Source organism: Indicator indicator, chromosome 25 (assembly GCF_027791375.1).
Source record: "Indicator indicator isolate 239-I01 chromosome 25, UM_Iind_1.1, whole genome shotgun sequence".
NCBI lineage: Eukaryota > Metazoa > Chordata > Aves > Piciformes > Indicatoridae > Indicator > Indicator indicator.
Genome location: NC_072034.1, coordinates 6707454 through 6716588, shown reverse-complemented (window position 1 = coordinate 6716588; position 9135 = coordinate 6707454).

Here is a 9135-nt window from a genome sequence, read left to right as displayed (position 1 = left end):
CCGTCCCCTGCCGCGGCCGTCCAGCCTCGCCTCGCCGCCGCCCGCCCGCTCCAGCCTTCGCCCTGCCGGCTCCGCTGCCCGGCGCTACCCAAAGTCCGGTGTCGTCCCGTCTGCGGGAGCTGCGCAACGACGCTGCCGGCCGGCGGGAGGAGGGCGGACAGGACATCCGAGCACGCCGGGGACGGGCTCCCCAGCAGCACCGGGTTGCCCCCGCCGCCCCGCCCCCGACCGCCCCCGATCCGGGGGCCGCTCCCGGCAGCGGGCTGGGGAGCCGGTGGTGAAGCGGCCCGAGGGGCAGCAGGTCTCGGTGCCGGGCCGGACGAAGCCTAAGCTGAACGACGAGGCTCCCCTCCGTGGGAGCGTGGCAGTGTTGCGCATCGGCTCTCGCCGCCGGACGCTCCGGCAGCACTGGAAGCGGGATGCAGAAAGTGCGCCCGACTCAAGGTCGGACATCTCTAACTTTGTGAGTAAAATAACTGGGGCATTATTTTAAACCAGATGAAGTTGCATGGCCTCTCCATTCCTCAGTCCTATCACTATCAAACTGTTTAAATCACAAGATAATGAAACCTGTTGACCTGTTAAAATCCAGGTGGTAACTACTGCGTTTACCAGAAAGAAACTAGCTCTGTTCCCATTTGACAGTAGCAAACACATCAAGTGATATCTACAAAGGGTAACGTGAAAACTCTGGCACCAGCCTTCCAACAGCAGTACTAGTGTTTCTCAAAAACACAGTTTATAAAAGTGTACCAGCCCATCAAACACATTTTGTGCTCAAAGCTGACAACAAAACGGGATGTAGAGGCTGTTTCCAAATCCATGCTTTGTGCCCCAAATCTCCTCTCTAGCAGCAGGCTCTTTGTGCTTGTACCTTGGGAAGCTCTCCAAACCAAAGGCAGCACAAGCAGCCCAGGACAATCCCAACTGGAACAGCCAACATGAGTCTTGTCATGTCACAGAGCCAACAAACAGCAACCCCCACGAAGAAAACAGCCCAGGTCAAGACAGACTCCAGTGTATGTTGTTTGTAATGCTCCTTTTGCTAGTGCGTGTGTAAAGGAATTTTGTTGCTGGTCAACTTCCCTTCCCAGTTCTGACCCCTTGCAAGCCATAAGCTGTAATTCTTTACCAGAATCAGTGACACTGCTGGTGACGCTGCTTCCCACACCCTCACTCCAGAGGTTTAATGATGATGAACTGAGGAGGCATCAGCAGGGCCTGGCCCAGGGCAGGTGCAGGTTCACCCCTGTGTCAGCCAGCCACCCCTGCACAGTGCTGCGGGCACGGCCAAGTGTCAAGGGCCTGCTGTTGTTCTCCGTGAGTGAGGATTTCAGCCCCATTGTTCCTGAGAGTCCACCTGCCCCTTATGTTCTCCAGCTTGTTGCTGCCTGTTCACTTACAACATACTCTGCTATTTTTCCTGGAAATGTCACTGTTACTACTGTACCTGAGAGTTTGGGACAGTTACAGCCAATAGCAAAGACCCTCCTCATTTCCTCGTGCTCTTCTGCAACAGAAGCTGCATTCTTTGCACTAGAGAGTCCTCCAGAGTCCTTGCTTCTTTCTTGGAAAGCAGATTGAAGGGAAGATGAAAGTAGATTCAGATAGATGGAGGAAAAGGGTGAAAACATAATTTTTAAACATATAAGAAGTTTTTATTAAAAAAAAAAACACCAAATAACAACAAAAGAAACCAAATCCCAAAAAGCTTTTCAAAAGACTAAGCATCCATAGTTTCCCTTAACTATTTCTCTAACTCTTGTCTTCCTCTGCACACACAGCAGGGTGTTGATAGCTCTCACACATCAAACCCTGAGTAATGCCCTGGGAAATCATGTTTTGGCACCTTGTAGGTTAGTGTGCCATCCTCTGGGAAGAGGGCCATGGCCAGTAGGGCAGGAGCAAGCCCCTGTACCCCAGAAGTGCAGGAGCACAGCTTTGGCCAACTAGAAGCCCTGCCACCAAGCTGCCTGCAGCTTAAACACTGTTTCACAGGACAGGACCTTGATATTTCTCAGTCTTCTAGGCCCTGGCACCCAACCCAGGGGTGGCAGGGTGAGTAAGGTAATCAGCTCAAAATCTTTATCAGATGATCCTTTAAAACACTTGTGTAGCTCTAAGTGGCTACTAGTAAAATTACAGGGCTTGAGAGCTCTTTAGAAGCTTGTGACTGGGGCTTCTATCTGCAAGGCCTAGAAGTAAAAGACAACAGAGCTAACATGGAAGGTCATATTCCCTAAGCTCTCTGTGCTTGCCTCAAGGCCTGCCAATTTTCTTGATTTTTGAAAAAATATATTTTCCTTTCTCTTCTTCAAATGGAAAACATGCCAGGTTTTGTTTTCTCCATGCTACTTTCTTCTGCACTCCAGCCTCTTGATATGGTCATTGATGTTCTCTTAACATTGACTAAAGCAATTTTGGCAGCAGCATTTTCCCATCTTTTGGCCTTGACCATGTTGTCCCTACCACCACCCTTCCTCAGCTCAGATCCTGCATACAATTACACCCATACAGCTACTTCCCCTCCACCTGCTTCCAACCCCCTTCATAAGTTTTCTATCAGCCTGCTTAAAACATACTCCATGTTAAAATGCCTTAACCCTACCTTTCACTTTTCCCATCAGAAATCCCACCGATTCTCTAACCTGTCCCATTTATATAAATTACCTTTTTGTCCTGCATTTTTTTGTAACCAGTCATATTTTTTAATAGAATCAGAGAATCATGCAGTATCTCAAGGCTGGAAGGGACCCATGAGGATTATCAAGTCCAATGTCCTGCTCCTCACTGGAATAACTTACCTCTTGGAAAGAAAAACCTGGTTTGTCCAGTGCTGCTCTTGTACTCAGGGTCAAATTCAACACAAGGCACTTCACAAAGAAAATAAACACCCCATTCCAATGGTAGATAGCTGTGGACCGTCTGTATATCCAAACATTGTCTTTATTCAATATAAAACAATTACATTTCTGTAGCATTGTGCTCAGAACATCTGAAAAATAAAAACAGAAAACAAAGAACTCTGAAGACTCTTGTTAGTCTGGTTACAGAAAACCCTAGGAAAATGAAAGTAATTTTTGAGACGTTTCAAATTAGGAATAAAGAATTCCATCAGTTTTCAATTTTCACTCCCCAGTGCAAGAATCCAGCCTACAAGTTTCCCAGACTTCCCAGAAGTTACTGCTACAAACCCTGCCATACAACAACCCCAGATTATTTCAATCCTCTTTCATGGAAGCTGCTTTTAGAGGGGTTTCAGCCACGTATCCTTGATAGTTTGCTGAGACTATGTCTCCAGGGCATGCTTGGTCACACAGGTTATCATAGTGTTTGAAAAATGTGCTAAAAACCTGCAGAAAACCTGATTTACTGTAAATTAAAACAAAAAAAAAATCAAAACTGCTTTTGAAAAGCAATTACAACTATAAGAAAGCAATAGCACACAGGAACACCTTGGCTCATGCATCTTCCCACCCCGAGTGACATACTAGCAGGTGGTTTGTATCACTAGGGCAGCAGGAATAATTCCAGCTATTAGAAATGTAACATCAGCCCCAGGCCTCCAGTCCATCTTGATTCTCTGGGTTTCTTGGCTTCCCAACCCCACTCTTTGGAGCATATCCAAGTAATGTTTAGCCAGAAAGAGATGCTTAAGTTTTTCCTGTGTTGTCTAGTCCTCAGATAGCAGTGGAAAAACCTCACCAGCACATATCAATGATGAATGCCTCCCACCAAATTCTCAGACCTTCTCTTGTCAAAGGCAGCGTACTCCGCAGAGTTCGTGGCCAAATCTTTCCTAAGTGTCTTTGACTCCAGTGTTGCACTGGCCCACAGTCTGGCTCTGGTTTGCAGGAACTCAGGAACTGCCAGACAGCTGGTAACACCCCACCAGAGAGTTCCAGGTCTCATCTGGAGCAGGGCATAGCCTCCATATCGCCTGGCTTCATGCAGTACCTCAGCTAGGATAAGCCTCACACTCTCCTCTTGGTGTGTCTGTGCTGTACCACACACTCTCTCCTCAATCTCATGAACACAGTGATAAGAAACCTTGTACACAGGCAAGATATAGCTAGACTTCTCTGACAGGGGGTTGCAGTTGTTCTTGTTCAGTTTTAGTTGGTTAATCCTGGAAGGTTGCTTCTTCCTCAGAATAACTCTATGGGAAGAGGGGTTTGCAAAGTAAGAGGAAGAAGAACTGAGTTGTACTCTCTGAAGTTGTTCTTCTGTGAAGAACAGAGTTGTACTAGGATAAGAATGGGGAAAGAGCATTCTTTTTCTCTTTTTCTTCTAACTTTGTGGATGTTACAATTCTCTGTTCAGATGTCTCCCCCAGCTTAAGAAGATAAATCACAAAATAAGCATGATTTAGATGGCGCTTTACAAATCCACCTCAGTGCTCCCTCCAAGTGGAGGATAATCTTCATGTGAGAGAATGGAGTTCGTGCAGGCAGTCCAGGCAGACAGATGGAGAGATTAAATACTGTGGTTTAATCTTTTAGTGAATTATTTATGCTTGAGATAACACATTTCTGGGGAAAGATTACTGCCTAACTTTAGGTATATTCAGTTCCTTCAAAGTCTGAGCAATCTCTTCACCAGAATTCTTAGTTCTTTCAACATCACAGCTGATAATGATATTCTGAGTCAATATTCATCTGCTCACGCAGGAACATGCTTCAGGTGCTTTGTATGATGCATACAGGCACAAATCTGTCTGTAACAGACACTTCTAAATATTAGTTGCTGTGAGGTCTTTGCTCACCTACTTTTGTAAGTGCAGTTTATGAGAAAAAGCTGCTGTATTTTTAAGTATATCTCCATATTATTGAGTACCTGAGAAAGTAATTTTGTATGGCCACTTTTTAAAAAGATCTGTAACAGAAGTTCAGCTTTTCATTTTTCTGATGACAACTTTATGACTCTTAACCATTTTTTTTAATGACAGCTTATTTCTTTCCCTTTCATCTTTTTTTTTTTCCTGGTGCAAAAAACCCTCTTCCCTGTTCTAAACCTCCAAAGTTCAGAAAAGTACTTTATTTCTGTAAAGCACCAAAGTACACTTGTTTATGTCTCTCTAAAGTGAAATTTGCTGAATATATGCTTAATTGGAATATAACCACAGATGGCCAAGACTTTGTTTTGGGTTTCTTTACAAATGGTTGATATTAGAAACAGACAGCCCAGGGTGGCTGAAGATAAGAGGACTAACAATATAAGGAGGCTCAAATTGGAAGTAAATCAAATTTATTAGGGTCCAAAACGATTGCACTTGGAATAAGAACTGAACTGTCTAGAAGCAGTGACCGCTGTTGCAGATATAAGAGATCTAGTAGTGACCTCAGCTTATGGGAAACAAGAAATAGTCTTCTAAGTACAAATAGTTATGGAGGTTAGAGTTCAGAATTGGCAAAATCACTGCTCTTTCTCTCTCTAATGTGTACACAAACACATACACACTCTCTCTTTCTGTAGCCACATTACATAGAGTAGTACATATAAATTAACAAAATTACTCCTGACTAAGAAAATAAACAATGTCAATATAAAGATTGATAATATTCTCGGGGAAAAAGGACAATTTTTAAAAATACTCTGAAATCAAACATCATGAAATCAAAGAATTTGACTGAATATTGGATTACAAAGAAATCCAAGGTTATTAAGGTGAGAGATTCCTTGGTGGGAACAACGATGCTTTCTCACAGCATTGAAGGTCATGATTTAGGTATTTATGTCTCCTGACCCCATGCCACTGGAAGGGCAGTGACTGAGCTGCCTCAGTGTGAGCTCACTGTCAAGGCAGTTTAAAGCCATTTATGTTGTCAGTTGTCCTGTCAGATGTCCCCAAGCAACTTATCCCCTGCTTACGACTCAAGACACGTTTCAGTTTCGTTATGTCTCTACAAGCTAAAGCAGATGCTCTGGCACTGGGAGTGCTTGGACACACATTAAGAGATTGTAGGGAAATCTTTCTCCCTATAGTGTGGGAGGGAAAGTCAGTGCTTGAGATGCAGATACAAAAATGCAGCCAATCTCTGTCTGTGGTGTTGTCATCATTTAAGAAACTCATTAACCCATTAGAATAGAATGCATACAAACATTTAAGAAGTGGATCTTCACATAAACACAGAATAGGTGAGGCTGGAAGGTGCCAGAGATCATCTGGTCCAACCTCTGTACTTGCAACACTTCTAAAAATTTTCACTCTAAATATTTCCACATCAACTACAAACCACTTCAGGTCAAAAGTGAATACAGGTCTCTGTGTTATGCTACCTAGCAAGTGATCAGGAAATAGTGGAAGATCTGCTGTAGATTCTTCTTTATTCTCAACTAAATTACATTCTTGTCTTACAAGGGTCCTAAGATTCTTAACTTCCATGTGGGCTAATTCTGAAATTACTCACAGGACTGGTGGAGGTGAGGAAAACACTCTTTCTGTTCACTGGTAAGTTATAGTACAAGGCCAAATTAACTTCATGGAAGAATATAACAGAGACTATTCCCAAGGAACAGGAGTTACCCCATCATGCAGCTTTCATCATTTCACAAGGGCAAGGAGAGATGAGATCAGTGAGATGCTACAAAGGAAAAAAAACATTTCTTTTACTACATCATGAATTTAGTTTCTACTGGTTGCTCAACCAAAATCTTGCACTGCATTATTTCTGTAGAATATTTTAGCTGGTAGGTAGAAAACAGCAAACCCAAAGCCCTCTCTCTTGGTTACAATCTGTACCAATAGCTTTCCAAAAGGCATGTCACAACAACTCTCACATTTGTTTTCTCTTTGTTTCAGGGTGGTTTCCATGGATCCCCAAACCTCGGCCCCACTGAAAGGCTCCCCAGAGCATAAGGCCTTGTGGCAGCAGATCACAGACCAAGCATCACATGCAGAACACAAACAGAATTCCAGTAGCACAGACAATACATTAAACCTGTTGTAAATACAGCTTGCTGTCAAGAATATCAGCACACTAGGGTTTGAGAAAGGAGAGACAGGGCCTGGAACACTATTAGAAATGCAAATAAATTATGCAGTCCCTTGTGCTGGATTAGTTTTAGTTCTGGGGAGAGAGAACTATCCCAAATGAGTATGAGGCTGCATTTACTGCTGGGGTTGGTATAGCTATTATTGCTCCACCACACCCCAATGCATCCATCCATGCAGTGAGTAGCTTAGGTGAAACACTTTCTGCAACTCTCCTGTTTCTAAGCTCTGAAATCATTCCTGTATTTCTTTAAGTTTACCACTCCAGCACAAAAACCTACACCTCCTACAACATCTGACGTTACAAGTACTGTAACTGCAACTTCAGCCAACTGGCTCTTGTGAAATCTTGTTTGTTTCTTGGAGAGATATTCAGTGCATTTCTTCGTGGTAGTTTGAAAAACTATAATTTTCTGTCCACATGCCAAAACAGAACTTGCTATCTGGCAAAAAATTACTTTCCCAACACTGTCCAGGCTATTATCTCAGAGCTGACCTGCAATAATTAACTTCCAAGCATCTGGGAGGTGAAGTGGCTCAGTGACCTCTTTTTCTATGGAAAAGCACTCCTCAGTTCATGAGAATCACTGTATAGTTTACATTTATATTACCCCCTCAGGAAAAACTAGGGAATAAATGCCTGCATAAACCGTTCTGCTACACCCTCGTTAGTTTTATCAAGTGCAGTCTTCCACCAAGCCCATCCCAGAAAGCAACCTGAAGAGCAAAGAGGGCTTCTATGTTGCTATATAGTCCTTTTCCTAGTGACAGTAAATTGATGTTTCAGAACTAATCCAGTATCATTGTAAAGATATCACTGCTAGCAGATAATCCAGAAAGAAGTAGGAGAAGGACCTGCTCACGTTGCATGTTAATTTCCTCTGTAGTAGGTAGACCTGTATTACCTGGTCAAAGACCCTCCAATGAATGGTAAAGAGGAAGATTGCTCTGACATTGATCTGGCCAGCTACTGACCTCTGCCTTGTTCTACCACAGCCACAAACTCCAGTCACTTCAGACGATGTTTGGGAAAACTTCTCACCAGACCCCTGTAACTTTAGGACAACATGCATTCTCTGTCCCTTAAGAGGATGCTGAAGGTGCAAACTCCACACAACAGAGAGGTGAGGGTGAAAAGCAGGAATCACAGGTGCTGTTACCAGTCTGAATGTCTGCCCTGAAGCCTTAGTCATCTGTTAATGTAAATTTGTTCCAAACTAAAACTCATAAATTCTCTACTGATACCCTAAGAGGGCTATCAGCTGATGCTAATGGAGAAGATGGACACACTAGCTTTGCCACAGGCCACAATTACTCTGTGACATTAGTAGTAAAAATTGTCCCCATGACATCGAGTGGCAGTAGCAAGGGTCAATGTATGCATGTTAATCAGTGGATTTGACAGTCTTCAGACAGCAGAGGAAGGGAAAGGCTGTGTAGTCCTCCTCAGACCCAGGAATTAAAACCAGGAGGACACTGAAATAGGCACAGACTCATCTTCCTTTCTCTTGTCTGCCCCACCCTCCACCCCCAGCCTGTCTCGTCTCCTCATCCTTTGTCTCCACCCTGTTCCTTTCCCTTCCCCTGCTGTCAGGCACAGGTTTCTAGCCTGTTTCTAAATCTTTCCTCAGCTGTTCATGCCAAGCTCTGTCCTCTGGACTACTTTTCCTTTGTATCTCACTATGGCTCCTAGCCATGTGTTCCACAGCTGGGTTTCCTTTCCCCTCTTCTTCTTAATCCCTTCCTCTTTCCCTGAAGTTCAAAGCCCATGTTCTCATTCCCCAGCCAATCTTCACAACTCTATAGCTTAGTTTTTCCATAGACTTTCATTTTCCTTTCCCCAAGCACTTTCCCTCCTCATAATAGCTCCCAACTTCCCACTTGAGTCCCCTAGCAGGATGGTAGCCTCCAGTCCCATCAGATTGCCCATCACCATCACACTGGCATGCCTGCCTATGCAGGACAGGTAACACTGGACAATCTCCACCCAGCTCTGCTTGGAGCCCTGCTCCTGAGCCCTTGCTTCCCAGCACAAACCAGTCCAGGGGACACTGCTCCACACTGTCACATCACTTCAGGCCCCACTGTCCCCAGAATGTGAAGGATGGGGCAGAGGAAAAGGGAGACTGTTTTGCCCTGTT